Here is a 16,053-nt window from a genome sequence, read left to right as displayed (position 1 = left end):
AAATCCGCAGAGGGGCGACCGCCATTAACCTTAGTGCACTGCCATTAACCTTAATGCCCCACATGCACCTGCCCCATTCAAGCCTAATATATGTGAGATTTGGAACTCATGGGAGGGTGTCCAGAAGGGATCCCCGCGAGTTCCAGGGGGTGACTGTAATACCATCTCTCCTCTACTTTAATGTTTCAAAAATTAGGTATTCTAAAAGCCAATTATAGCCATTCAAGTAGGGGGAAAAACCAAAGTTCACCTAAGTGACATGGGGAGGATGATTACTGATTCCAGACAAAAAATGCAAACACATCCTATCCACAGAATGTAAGCACAATCCTAATGACCTCCAAGCTATTTTAAACCAAAGAATGTATATTTAAGAACAAATTCCAATAGACAGAGTGACTGGTTTGCCCTATTACACTGTGGAAAGGTCTTGATTTGATGATATCCTGTATTTGAAGGTTTGTCCAATTCAAGTCCAATTTCAACTTAAAGGACTTAGGAAAAGAAGAAGTGGAGACTTTGAAGTTGCCTGTAAACATTTAGTGCCAGGACAATAGACTGAGCAGATAGACAAGTCATCTGGTCACAGTCTTCATTTTATGAAATTATAATTATTTATTAATTTAGTCATTATTTCTAAAGTTGCATGTGTATTAACATATGAAAATTGTGTGCAAATCTATACTATTTTTTTCCTTTTGGGTGATGCAGAAGTGGAAATAATATCTTCCATGATCTCTAGTTACTCTCCAGTATTATCCACCCAACTACTTAAACTTCTCTTGACGCCCCCAACCCTTGTACCAGGCAGCCAACTCACTAGATGGCCAATATATCACAAGCCATCTACAGTATCTGCATTTTTGAGATCAACTCTTTCATTCATATGAATTCTTCACTTACAAGAACACTATTTGCAAAAACAATCAGGTTTAACTGCTGCTGCAAGGTAAATGCATGCCACTCAGTGGTCTTAATGTTGTACAAGGAGTCCACAAAACCAGCGTTCAAATCTCCATTCCGCCATGGACACACATTGACCATGGGAAAGGCACATTCTCTCTGCAAACCTCCTCTGAATAAATCTTGCCCAGAACACCCTGCAAAAGGGTCACCGTAAGGTGGAGTTGACATGAAGGCAAATGACATCAACACAAGGAAAACAGATAGATGTCTGAAGGAAAACATATAATAATGACAAAGGGCCAGCACTAAAACCCAATTCAGTTTGTACTTTGTATTATTTGCAAAGTTTCAGAGGTAGTATGATGCTGTATAGAGGCAGTATGACTATATTGCTGGGGAGCACGAATGGGAAGGTGCTATTGTACTTGTGTCTATATTGCTGTCTGTCTGTAAGAAACTAGTGGACTCAACAGACTGCCCCAAGGGGCAACCTGCAACTGCCCCTTTTAGCGCTGAATCAGTGCTGTAAAAACTACATGCCGCAACCCCGATCTCGCCTTTCCAGGGTTCCTTTTTGTGTCCCAGAAAGGGCACCATCACCGTCAACACATGGCTTTTCCATGCTCCTTGGGCACTGTGTTGTGTAGATGCAGCGCCAAAAGAATTAATGAATTTTATTAAGGGCAATGACCAGTAGAGAGCACCATGATGCCACGCACAGTGTCATGCCACCCTGGTAGCAGAGTCGGTGTGTGCCATGTGGACACCACGATCCGATTCTGCCCCCAGGCCGGCCTTAATGGCCAGTCTGTACAGCCCGTATTTGACTGCTGTGTGAAGAGAATGCTGGACTAGATAGGCTTTTGGTCTGATCCAACATGGGTGTTCTTAGATTCTTTTGTTAGTTCATTCAGTGTTACTGCATTATACTGGAGTATATTTCACTCTTCAGAATATTATTCCTATTTGTGCACAATAATTTGCAACCTATAGCCATGCAGCATCTCAGAGTTAAAACACTACAGTTCTAACTTAGAATATGAAGGAAGTGCAGATTCTAAATTTGGAACTGCTTTTAGGCTAGTTTCGGCTTTTATAAACGAAGCACTTCCAACTGGAACATTCTTTTGCATAAGGAGGGGGAAAAGCCATATTGGAAAGGCTCTTTCCCCCTGTACATGTATTATTGCCAGTCCTCATAGATATTTGTTCAAGCCAATGATTTGTTCCAGGAAGCCAAGTTCCAATGCATGAAGAAAGATCCCCCTATCCAAAATAGTTTTGCATCCGTTTTAGTTTAAGAAAGCAAGTGTGGTATACTTCTTTGGGCTTTTTGGAACACAGAAATTAGCCTTCTGTTGAAATCAATTCCCTTACAAGACATTCAGCATAAATTTTCACTCCCTTCAGAGTATTTAAATGCTACCTTTTCTTTGTTATTATTGTTTTATTGCTAGTTTTAAATATTTTAACTAGTAACTTCCCTCAAAATACAGTAAATTAAAGGGCAGTGTATAAAAATAAAATTAAAAAAACCCAGAAAAATCTTGACTTGAGGCCATCAATACAAATATCTACTGACTGTTATTTTATTATTTATTATTATTATTATTATTATTATTATATACCTTTATTTATAAACGCTGTAAGTTTACACAGCGCTTACATAATTTTTTTTTTTTTTTAGTCAGACGGTTCCCTGCCCTCAGGCTTACAATCTAAAAGACACGACACAAAGGAGAAGGGAGTGGTGGTGGGGAATAGGATCAGGTCCAGCAGATCTTTTCCACCTCCGAGGCCTGGACCAAGGCAGATGGACTGGAGGAAGGGCTTGCCTTCTTGATGGTTAGAAGGAGGTTCCTGAGTCGGAGAGGGGCTCACTCTGGGATGCTTCTCTAAACAATATAGTCTTTAATTCAGTTTTGAAACTGGGCAGAAAGTGATGAGTGTGCATGTGGGGGAAGAAGGTTCCAGGAGTAAGGGGCAGCAAGCGAGAAGGGACGAATTTGGGAGGGGCAGTGGTAGTCCTACATTGTGACAGGAGACCTGACTACCAGAGCGGAGGTGGCGAGTAGGAATGTAAGGAGAAAGAAGGTCAGATAAGTAAGGAGGGGCCAACCCATGGAGGGCTTGAAAGTCAGTAACAAAAGCTTGTACTGGATGCGAAAGGGGAAGGGGAGCCAATGAAGGGAGGATAAAAGAGGAGAAACATGGTCAAGCGGCGAGCAGATGTGACATACGGGCAGCTGAATACTGAACAGATATTAAAGGATGGAGGTGTGAAAGAGGAAGCCCTGTTAGAAGGAGGTTACAATAATCTAGTCGAACCACTAGGGCATGGACAGAGTCTTGGCAGTAGAGATTGAGAGGAATGGACGGATCTTGGCAATGTTGTGGAGAAAGAATCTACAGTCTTGGCGGTGGCCTGGATCTGGGGAATAAATGACAGAGAAGAGTCAAAAATGAATCCAAGACTGCGGGCTTGATGAACCGGTTGAAAGAAGTGTCGTCAACAGAAACAGAAAAGGAATAATGAAGGGTGGGTTTAGGTGGAAAGACGAGAAGCTCAGTCTTAGACATGTTGAGCTTCAAGTGCGCGAAGCCGCATCCACTGAGAGATGGCAGTCAGACAAGAAGAACTTGCTGTTCAAGCCCCGTCAAAGGTCAGGGGTGGAGAGATACAGCTAAGTGTCGTCGGCATACAAATGATAGGAGAAACCAAAAGAACTGATGAGTTTACCTAGAGACAGTGTGTATAGAGAGAACAGAAGGGGACCCAAGACAGAGCCCTGGGGAACTCCACAGATAGCGGAACAGAGGATGAAGTCTGACCACCCGTGACCACTGCAAAAGACTATCTGCAAGTAAGATTTAAACCAGTCGAGAGCAGAGTCGGCGAACCCAAGGTCAAAAGTAAATCAACCAGGACAGTGACAACAGTGTCAAGGCTGCAGATAAATCGAGAAGAATGAGAATAGAGTAGAGGCCGTTTGCCTTGGCCGAAAGAGATCATTGAGATCTGTTGAGGGCTGTCTCTGGTAGAGTGCCGTGGGCGGAAGCCAGATTGGAAGGGGTCTAGGATGGAGTTGGCCAAGAAACTAATACAGCGAAATAAACGACCCGTTCTAGGACCTTAGAAAGAAAAGGAAGAAGAGAAATTGGACGATAGCTAGACAAAGAAGAGGGGTCGAGAGAGGGTTTCTTCAGAATTGGGGAAACGAGAGCATGTTGAAGTCAGAAGGGAAGGAACCCAAAGAGAGAGCGAGATTAAAGATATAGAGGAGCGAGGGCAGAGAGATGGGCTATAGAGATTAGGAGACGGGAGGGAATAGGATCAAGAGAACAGGTAGTAGTGTGGAAGAATTTAGCAGCTTGAGAGAGTTCATCCAGAGAAACAGGGGGAAACACAGAGATTTTATCAGTAGAAGGTACCAGGAGGTTAGTGGTAGGGGGCAAGTCGGGAGGAACTATTTCAGACGAATAGTAGTGACTTTTGTGATGAAGTAGTTGGCGAAGTCAGTGGGGGAAAAAGATGAGAAGACAGGGGGAGAGGAAGGTTTGAGTAGTGTATTGAAGCAGGAGAACAAACGCTGCGGACGCCTCTCATTAGCGAGATCAGTGATTTAAAATAGTTCTGTTTTGCCATAGACAGACGCGTGAAAAAGATAAAAGGATGAATTATATATGAATGAAATCAGCCGGTTCCCTAGACTTTTTCCAAAGACGTTCAGCCGCTCGAGAGCAGGACCGGAGGTACCTGATAGTGGGAGTGAGCCAGGGCTGAGGCCTAGTCATGGGGGAAGACACACGTACAGATCAGGAGCAAAGCTGTCAAGAGTGAAGAAAGAGTGGAATTAAATAAAGACATTGCTGAATCAAGCAGAGTCCCCAAGATCAAGAGAAGAGAGAATGAATTCAAATGTCTGACTGAGATGGTCAGAGTTAACAGACTGAAGGTTGTGGAAATGGCGCTGGACAGTACGACGAGGAGGTGGGATATAAGTAAGAGTAAAAAATTAATATGGTCAGACAATGGAAAATCAGATGCCAGGTAGTCAGAAATGACACACTTAGCAGCAAGAATTTGGTCGAGACAGTGACCAGAGGAATGGGTTGAGGAGTTAGAATGAGGCTGAAGCCCAAAAGAAGCAAAACAGGGATCTAAGGCGAGATGAAGAAGGATTGTTGGGATTGTCAAGGTGAATATTAAAGTCACCTGGGATTAGAGAAGGGACTTGTATCAGATAGAAAAAACGTCAGCCAAGAGTCAAAGTCAGATAGGAATTGGGTAGCAGAACCAGGAGGGCGATAGATGACAGCAACCCGGAGCTGTAAAGGAAAAAAGAGTCGAAATACAGTGAGACTTGAATGAAGAGAAACAAGCTGGGGGAAAAGAGAGAACTGAAACTGGCAGGAATTGGACAATAGATACCGACCCCTCCCCTCGACCCTAGCGGCGGCTTGTGTGAGTGAATGAGAGACCGCCAAAAGAAAGGGCAGCGGAGGTAGCATTATCATGGGCCGGGAGCCAGGTTTCAGTAAGACGAGAAGGTTAAATGATCTAGAGAGAAAAGATCATGGACAGCAGTCGCTTTCGGAGCAACAGAGCCGACAGTTCCAGAGTGAACAGAGGAATGGAAGCTGGGAGATAGGAAGAGGTCGAAAGGGATCAAGGTAGGAGATGCGTGGAGCCATGGGAGGAAAGGATTTAGTAAGCAATAATCAAAAGAAGAAAATATAACAATGACAAAAGTAGCAATATAAAGCCAACTGTACTTGGTAATATTGCCTAAGTATCACAAGCACAAGGGATTTAATAGAAGAAGAAGGGGTGGGATTGGAAGCCTTTGCTCAGGTCCCAGCTGCTGAGAGTGATGGAAGGAGAGATGGCTGATGATGCAGGAAGAAGCTCTATCCTTTGAACAGGCCCGATAGATCCGACTCAATCTTCAGATGGATGTAGGAATGGGAGGTCCTTTCCCTTGAGGGAGACCTAGTGGATGAAAGTCACTCCTCAGATGGATGTAGGAAAGAGAGGCCCTTTAGGCTAAGGGAGGCCTGGTGGATGAAAGTCACTCCTCAGATGGCTGCAGGGAGGACGGTCTAGAGGCGTTAATGGCTCTCTCGGTCCTGAGGAAGGTTCCACTGCAGAGGGAGGACGGTCTAGAGGCAGTTGAAGGTGTTAAATGGCTCTCTCGTCCTGAGGAAGGTTCCACTGCAGGCAGGGAGGACGGTCTAGAGGCAGTTGAATGTTAATGGCTCTCTCGTTCCTGAGGAAGGTTCCACGCAGGGAGGAGGACGGTCTAGAGGCGTTGAATGTTAATGGCTCTCTCGTCCTGAGGAAGGTTCCACTGCAGGGAGGGAGGACGGTCTAGAGGCAGTTGAATGTTTAATGGCTCCTCGTCCTGAGGAAGGTTCCACTGCAGGCAGGGAGGACGGTCTAGAGGCAGTTGAATGTTAAGGCTCTCTCGTCCTGAGGAAGTCCACTGCAGGGAGGGGGAGGAGGTCTAGAGGCAGTTGAATGTTAATGGCTCTCCGTCCTGTTATGCTATATAGATCCAAATGCTTGATCACACAGTCATCAAATCTGATCCATGTTGCATGGAACTTGGGATAAAACACCAAATATTAAGGACTTTAGGTATATCAGTTGAACCTTTCTTTTATTCAACTCATAAGTAAAACCATCTATGGCCAAAAACACATGAGCCAAATAAAGTGCTTTTAGCCACTTTGGAGGCATGGCATTTACACAACGCACACCCCAAAGTGGCTGGAAGCACTCCAAGGCTGCACTCTGGCCAAAGGACCAGATTAAAAAGGAGTTGATTAAAATTGACTCCTGGCAGTAAGGTGTGAGATGTATGGCAGCAGCCCCTTTGAAGTGGGTTGTGAGGTTGTTGCGGTCCCGGCCAGGAGGCCAGAAGCAGCTCTTTATCGGCTGTTCTGCTTCACCCCTATATCAATCCAGGCAATGCTGGGTAAATTTACTAATGGTTTATATTAATAAACTATAGTTTCTGGAAATGCTTTATCAGTACTACATAACTTTCCCAAACTTCATGCATACTTTTTATCAGGAAAACAAACACACTATTGCATAATTTTATTTGCTACACTTGTAAATCACACAATAACATGATCCCTTGGGCAGTATACAATGCAATATGGCGAAATCCAGCTACAGTAAACCCACTGAATTAATGGGCACTTGAAAAATGACATGAATGTAAGTAAGTTTCACTGACTACAATGAGTCTTTTGTAGTTCAGAGTAACAATTGCATACATTACTGTATGTCTGTCTATAACAACCAGAACAATCAATATTTATTAATATATAATATTAAAATAATAATGAAATGAAGACAAAATCAGCAACATAGAAAAAGAAACTGTAATAATAATAATAATAATAATTTGTTTATTTATATACCGCTATTCCAAAGATATAGCGGTGAACAGCAAGTAAGCTAATTAGCAAGTATCTAATTGCCCCAACAGTCTGGTACTTCATTTTAGCGACCTCGGAAGGAGCAAGCCTGAGTCGAGCTTGGGCCTTTTGCTGGTCTTGAACTCGCAACCTGTGGTTTTCGAGTGAATGGCTGCATACAGGCATTACCACTGCGCCATGTATCACAAGAAACTAAAGTAAAAGTAACAGCAAAGTAGAAGAGATCCGAAAGCACTAGACAGTTTTAGACCATAAGACAATCCTTTCTTCAGAAGGCATTGTACAAACAGGATGCAATCACTGAAAAATCTTTTCACCTGAAGCTACCTGCCTCATTTTATTTGGCTCCTGGAAGAGGACCCAGAGATGCTATTAAGAGGAGAAGCCTTGCAGAAAATCTGGTCCCAAACTATTTATGTTTTGAATCTGAACACCTACTTTTGAAATGGGCCTAGAAATGTACTGGCAGTCAGTACAAAGTGGCAAAGTACTGGCTCGTATAATGTACCAACAAGTTCAAGTAAGCAATCTAATTTCATATTTTGAGTTTCTGGACTTCGAAGCGCATCATAAGAGGAAATTGCCAGCATAATAGCTGCAAGCTATCCAAATGTCCAATAGGTCGGTAGTTAAAAAGGATACTCAGTCTTAACCACCAATACCACCTACATCTCTAGTAATAATGGATCTAAGAGCACAAGATCTACAAACCTTTAGAAAATGGTGAGAACGCTCCAGATAATACTGGACTGCAATGTTCAGCATTCCTCACCAGGAGTATGCCACCAAAGCTACTGAGACTTCCTGTCCAATAGTATTTTGAGGATCCTAGTATTCCTTCTTCTGCTTTAGGAGGAATGCACATACTCTAAAACAGATTGGATGCCAAGAGCATAAACGCTCATAATAAGTACCTTCATCCTGCCTAGATTGAGTCTCAGTTTATTGCCCTTATCCACTCTCAACCCAAACACTAGTGAAAGCTGTACAGTGTAAAAAACAATTCTTCTCAGTCTTCTTATTAGCACAAAATGAAAAATATTTAACGGTTTTCCTTTGTAAAAAAGGAGCAATATCTATAGATCCACAGAGGGTCTACATAATCAACCTAGACAAGAGGAAATCAAAATACCCTGTCCCTCCACATTTGTGACTTTGATTTTGCGGATTGATTATTCACATTTTATTAATATTTCTCTCTAGGAATATTTAGGTCTTCCAGTGCAAATCATGGTCAACTTTAACCAACAGTCACACTGAAGGACCTAGAGTCCTAGAGAAAACCACTCCACTAGGCATGGTCAATGTTTTGGCAGATATTGACCACAGAAGTGCACTAGAGGACCGAGAGATTACTAGAGAGGTGTTCTCTCAGTTAAAAACAGAGTATTTTGTTATTTGCAGTTTTTCCACATTCAGTGCCCCTAATCGCAGCAAATGTGGAGCGAAGAGTGCAGATAGATTTCTCAACTTTTGATCAAACATTGATCAGAACGGTGTGTTGAGGTCAAGAAATAAGAAGAAGACTAGGAATGGGAAGGGCACTATGAAAGAACTAGACAAGATCTGAAGATGCAAGATTGGAGATTTATTTCTTAATATTAAATTGTTAAACTTAAGGAACTTTAAGGGAGTCTAGACTTTGTCTAACAAAAAGGTATAAAATGTTAGAAACAGGATATTCCATATATTCATGTCTGTGAGGAACAGCTGGTGGATATTTCTGTGTATGTATGAGGTATTGTATTCTGCTTTTTTTCTATACCTTATTTGCTATTACATATAAAATGTATGTTGGACTCTAAATATAGGAATGAAGTACATTGGTTTTTCCCATGGATATAAAAGAAGTTGGTAGGCTGTGTTTCTTGCTAGGCTAATTTGAGAGACACACTCTAGTATAGTCTTGTTGTTGCAAACCAACAATAAAAACTGTTCTTGTTTTAATCCTCTAACTCTGTTTGGACATTTGGTATTTCCTGACCAAAAGGGAATATTTGCCTTTTTCTAGTTGGTAACAGATCTGAAAGAGTAAAGATTTGCAACTGAGTACTAAAGTTAATATCATCCAAACCATTATAGTCCCCATCACTATGTACAGATGAAAGAGCTGGATGGTGAAGACAGTGGACGAGAAGAAAATCCACCCATTTGAGCTGTGGTACTGGAGAAGAGTGCTGAGGATACCATGGACAGCCAAAAAGACAAACCAATGGGTCCTAGAACAGATCAAGCCGAACTCTCCCTGGAAGCCAAGATGATCAAATGAAGCGTCGTACATCATGAGAAAAAACTCAATAATCAGACGTCAGAAAGATAGGAAGACCACACACCAGATGGTTAGACTCAGTCAAGGAAGACACAGGCCTGGGCCTACAGACCTGGAGCAGAGAGGCTGTGGATCTTACATCAACAGAGTTGCCATAAGTTGGAGCTGACTCAAGGGCAGTTAACAACAAACAACAACATTCAGTGAAATATAAATTAAAAAAACTTAATACAGTGACCTAGGTGGGGAAAAAGGGGCATACAAACCCGATGCAACTAGTTTCAGGTGATGAAGGAATGTTAGGACCTGGGCATTCCTTGAATACCACCTGGGAGAAAAGCAACATATAAATTCAATCAATAAAATAAAATAAAATAAAGTAGTCACTTGGATGCTAACCATTTACTTGATAAAGCCCTCTTTCTTCAAGGCAATTTACTCCCATGTCATGTATTTTTAACATAACAGTCTCAATATTGTGGAGTGGAAAATATGTAAACTTAGAACCCTTTATACCATTTTATTTATAAAGTTGTTATTAAATAAAAGCTTGCTATTAATTCTTTTGTCAGAATAGTTTTTCTAGTCCGGTCTATTTTAATCACAAAACACAGCATGTTATGCATTACAATCAGTACTACTATGTGACTGTCGAGTGAATGTGGAAGAATGGATTTGAAACCACTCATACCAAGTCATTGTTTGTTGTCCCATAGGAGAGCATAATTTAAGTATGATAACAGGAGACAAGGTAACTGAAAAATTAGAACAAAGATGATTCCTTGCTTCCTGGTACCAATGTAAAAGTGTTTCATTTTTCATTTCCCTTACATTGATTGGCTAATATCTCTGGGAATCATAAATGGAAAAAGTAGAAACTGCCTACAGCTGTAGAGTCAGTGCCGATCCATTTGCCAGTTCTATTAAACTGGAAGTGACTTCTGATTTTAAACTAGAAGTGAATTCAGATTTCTGATTTCAGTCCATATGGTAGGGAATGACTACTAGATGATATTTCAAGGTGTAGGCCTAGCAGCGCTTGGGCTGTGTGTGAAGACTCTGGATCCTCAGTCAGGATACAAGGAGTAGGGGTGACTTATATCATTATTTCCCCATATCCCTTTTGCCTGATCCAAGCATCCTTCTAGGCAGATTAAAACAAGATGGCATTCTCTCCTTGGCCAGCCTTTCTTGATAGCTTCCTCATGATTACCGTTACACTTTACAAAAGCGTTCTCTGCATGATTTGTCCCCCGTTTTAAAGCTGAAGAAGGATGAAAAGAAAACTGTGTAAATGAAATGTACATCTAAGATAGAATGGCCCTGTTTTCTACAATACATATAAACACTAAAAGCAATTCAACAAAACTAGACCATGGAATACATTAACACAGAAACAGCCACAATATATTATAATAGCATACAACATACCATTCACAGTTCAATGTTCAGTAAAAGCATTCAAAAAATGAAAACACCCCAATGCATCAATTAAGTATATCCAGTAGTAGTGGCTCAGCATTATAACCACATTAGCAATTTACTCAGCAATTCATGTAAGAAACCTAGGCTAAATAAAGTAGGCAGGGGAAAAAGAAGAGACAAAGTAACAAAAAACAAAGTAACAAAACGAATTAGCAGCGGCCCCCAAACAACTAAACCAAGTACATATTTTTTCTATACATAAACAACACAACCAAAATGTCTAATGTTAGGCAAGCCACCTACATTCAGCACTAAAAGAGAGGGAATAACCATCACATGGCACTTCAGGCAACCCACCTTCCCATGACAGAAACAGATGCTCTTGAAACTACATCTTAAACCATAATTCATCTACTATATGAAGATCTCAAATGAGGGGCTAAATCTTCAGTAGAAGTAGAAAATAAGATAGTATTAAAATGAACAAACAAACCTCCTTGCTACCAAATGGCAAGGATGTGTGTTTTTTGTGGTCTGAAGAGGTTTTGCAAAATTGGAAACTGTGATAATGGTTGCCTGTTGCAAAAACTTAAAATTAATACCAGAATGGGTTTTTGTGTCTTTGCAGTCACTCAGCATGGTCAGCATTCTCTTTAAACAGCTTCATTTATATACCGCTGTCATACTGACTAATAGTGTCTAAGCGGTTACACACTGTAAGCTAATTGCCCCCAACAATCTGGGTACTCATTTAGCAACTCAGAAGGAGGTAACCTGAGTCGAGCTTGAGCCCTTTTGCTGGTATTGAACTCGCAACTTATGGTTTTGAGTGAGTGGCTGCAGTGACAAGCATTAAACCACTGCGCCCCAGGCATAAAAAAACAGACAGAAAAAGCTTAAATGTTGTGTACAGTTGCCCTCACATTTGCAGCTTTTACTTTTGCTGGTTTATTTGCAGATTTAAATAATAATAATATACTAATAATAATAATGGATTTATTTATATGCCGCCCAATCACTGGGAATCCGGGCGGCTTACAACAGAGAGGATAATAGAATTTTTTTTTAATTTTAAAATTTAAAATTTATTATTAAACAAACAACACACACAAAGAGATATGTTATATAAGGAAACTTTACAATCGATTTCATCTATATACACAGACAAACAAATAACAAATAACAAGTAAACAAATAAAAAGGGGAAAAAGAATATAATAATGTATGATTATGTATATTGGGGGGGGGGGACACATAAAATACAGATATACAATTATCCATCAATCCACACTTATACCAGGATACACAAGAGGAAATCCTTTTTATGGTTACATTTACCCTCCGAACTTTAAACCTTCTGCTCTGTACCTTCTCAGCCTGTCTTCTTCCTTACTTCCCTACCACCTCTCCTTCAGCTATCCTAACTTCTAATATTAACCTACTCAAACCCTCTACACTTACTTCTCCTACCCACTATATCTTTAACATTCCCATTCTTTTCCTCTTGTAATTCTTCAGTAAATATAAATACCCAACCAATCTAATCGCATTCACACAGAACCAGAACTTCCCTCACCAGCATCGCATTATCCTTGATTGGCATGCCTTTCTTAGAATGCAACAAAAGTAACAATCCAGATCCACCACCCTTATTAAAATATATCTTCCTTAAGATGTTACTAATGTACTGTTTGGAATACCATTTATAGAGTGTTACTATACAATATACATTCTCATCCCGAATATATACAGTAGCCGTAAACCCCACTTAAGATCCAAGAATTGAAGAAACCTCCCAGTGTCTTCTATCTTATTTGTAGATTTGTCCCTCAAGATTTGAGTCAATCTGTCCACTCTATCCCTTCGTAGATTTTATGAATCCATTCTTCAATTGTCGGTTTATTTGACATTTCCAGTATTTTGCATAACATATCCTGGCCGGTTGATTAATAGATTTGATTAAATGTTCTCTCCACGAATCTAGATCCTCACACACAACTCTGTCAGAGGCTGACCACAAAGTTGTGCTGCAGGACCACGAGATTCCGAGAGAAACATTTTTCTAGGCATTTGTAGGTCCTCCAGCATGATTCTATAGTCAGCTCCTGGCAGTGTTGACCACAAAGTTGCACTGGAGGACCTAGAGATTCCTAGGTAAGTGTTGTCTCAGGGGAAAAATGTTTTGTTTTTATTTGTGGTTTTTCCACTTTCACCGGGTTCTGTGCCCCTAATTCCAGGAATGTGGAGAGACCACTGTATATACATTTTGCACAAAATTCAGAATGCACAGTGAAATAACAAACAAACAACAAAAACAGCCCTGTCTGGGGCCCTGTGCATCTGAAAGCAAGATCTCTGTCTGACCTGGGGAATTCCTGATAGGACATTTAAACAATATGGTCTTTTGTTGTTGTTATTGTTGTTACAACTATTCAGGTATAAAGCTGGAACAACAGGGCATGCTAAACCTTTGTCTATGATGTGACCATTTCCTTCTTATATAGGTTTTTTAAAAAAATAAATAAAATTAAGAAGTGGTTAAAGTTCAAACTATTTATGTCCCTTCCCCAGTCTCCTGAAAAGCAGTCCTTTCTATTCTCTTAGAAATCTACCACATCATTTCACTGTGTGTAAGACAAGGTCATGGCCTTAAAGAGGGGGAGTTATGCAAGTTGAGCATGCTTTCTGTGGCTTCCTAAAGTCCTGTGGACCTCTCTTGTGTGACAAACATGTGGGTTCATCTGCAGCCAGATGTGTTGAGTTGAGCTGCTCCATGGTTTCCAGTCACTACAAAAGCCTTACCCTCTAAAAAGCCGTCGGCAGCAGAAGCCTACTATTTTCTTCACTCCACAGTGTCCTAGAGGGTCTGATCACTACTTCTTTTGCCCTGAGAAGACATAACAGTGTTGAACTGTTGGTCCATTAAGTCGTAGAACTGTAACACTGCATGCCAGGCAATTATTTTGTTTGCTGACACAGACCAATCTTTTGCTTAAATGTCAAAACTAAATATGACATGTCAGGGCCTGAATAGAGGCATGAGCAGCAGGAACACTACAGACACACACACATGCTTTTGTTAGCGTCAGTGGTATTTTTTGCTAATTTCTTAAATATATAATGGCTAGTGTCACAACAAAGATCAGCCATCATGTTATGACATTTACTTCATAAATGAGGAGAGGAGGGCATCTGCAAGTTATTCCATCCCTGCTATGAGACGATTAATGTCATAGGAGATAAATCAGCATCCGTCGTACGTGAAATAAGATACAGAAGCCAAAGAATGAGGATCTCTTAAGTGGCTTTGGTGTTGCAAACCATTTTATTATGCACAATGTACAGCTTCTGAGCTATGCTTAGATGTTCTCAAACAGGAATAAGCTTTTACATAGAAGGTATATGGTTTTGCCTCATACATTCAACTCAGTTCTTTGCCACTTCATCATTTATTGTAAACTTCATACTGTATTACTGTTACAGGAAGGAAGACCATCAAAACAAGCCTGATGATGTAAGGGTTTGAATGTTGGTTGAGATTACAGGAGACAAAAGTTTGAATTCTGGTCCAGATAAGGAAGCCTTGGGCAAGTCACACCTTTAGCCTTTGAAGAAGGTAAGGGCAAACTCCTCTGAATAAATGGTGTTAAGAAAACCTTACTTATAGGATCTCCATAAATTGAAAATCAATCTGTTTAATTAATTAATCGTGTATCATCCCACCATTCTCCCAGAAAAGAACTCAAGGTGTCTTGAAGAGATAACAATAACAAAGACCACAAGTATGCAGAGAGATCTGTAGCACCTTTGAGACGTGCCAAAATAATTTCGAGAAATACTCAAGATGAAATACTGTAATCCTAAACAGCATGCAGGAGCCTTAATACTCCTCAAAGAGCCTTGAATAACCTCTAAAGATTTATCTGTACCATGACAACCTCTTCATAGAGAATGCGGTGTTGCAATAATTGCATGTTTGGGGAAAAGACACAATGGTAGCCAGATGTAAGTCCTCTTGTGGATGAACATGAATGCTTAAGAAGGTTGAAGAGTAGTTGTGGTGTAAAAGAACTAAAGAACTGCACAGTGTCCGAACGGCCATTATGTCCATACAAGCCTCCCGGGTCCTTTGAGATCTTTTGGTTAGGCAATTCTCTCAGTACCACCATTCACCTGCAAAAATAATCCAGGTTATGGCCACTTCTAACTTCATTGCTATGAATTCTGGAATCTGTGTGTTTGTGGCAATATTTAGCCTCCTCCGTCAGAAGCTCTAGAGCCGCAACAAGCTACAATTCCCAGAATTCCATAGCATGGCAGTTAAAGTGGTGTCAACTTGATATTTATGCAGTGTGGACGCATCCTGAATATAGATTTGCTGGGGACATGAGCAGAGGTTTTTTCTTAATTGCCATCTCTATCCTTTCAAATTCACTTCTCCAGGGAAGCTAGGCTACCCTCCTGGCTGTGCTTTCTGTCAAAAAAAATATTTGTTTTTAATTCATATAGGCTCTGGACAATTGACTAGCTTGTTTCTCATAATGAGAAGCTTTTCACGGGATATGGTTTTCTAGTAGTTCTATTATTTTAAAAATAACAATATTTGCTCTGTGATTTCATTGTACTCTTATTTAATATTAATTTGACCTGCCTGGAGTCCCATATTTGGGAGCAGATGGGGACACAATTCAATAAGCAAATAAACAAAAACTAAAGCTAAAATAAAATAAATTAATCGAGAGGAATATGGTCAACTCTCTTAACAACAGATGTTCTCACCCCAAGGACTGTCAATTTTGTTGAACCCAGCTCCCAGAATTCCTGACCATTGCCCACAGTGGGTGGGGATTTTGGGACTTACTTCAACAATATCTGTGGTTACTGTATTGGAGAACCAATCAGTAGGCAATATTGGCAAAACCAATGTTTGTTTGACCCCATAGAGTGTCCGGGAGTTTGTGGTTTATTATTATTATTACCTTTATTTATGAACGCTGTAA

General features: G+C 40.6%; 2 protein-coding genes across 8 annotated transcripts in view; both read right to left on the bottom strand.

Moving 5' to 3' along the window:
* Positions 1 to 16,053, bottom strand: part of SPIDR (scaffold protein involved in DNA repair) — a 1,328,422-nt gene that overhangs the window by 1,172,453 nt on the left and 139,916 nt on the right. The window lies entirely within an intron of this gene.
* Positions 1 to 16,053, bottom strand: part of ASXL3 (ASXL transcriptional regulator 3) — a 166,835-nt gene that overhangs the window by 127,695 nt on the left and 23,087 nt on the right. The gene's annotated exons all lie outside the window — the stretch shown is intronic.

Source organism: Sceloporus undulatus, chromosome 4 (assembly GCF_019175285.1).
Source record: "Sceloporus undulatus isolate JIND9_A2432 ecotype Alabama chromosome 4, SceUnd_v1.1, whole genome shotgun sequence".
NCBI classification, from domain to species: Eukaryota; Metazoa; Chordata; class Lepidosauria; order Squamata; family Phrynosomatidae; genus Sceloporus; species Sceloporus undulatus.
This window is presented reverse-complemented; position numbering and strand designations above follow the sequence as displayed.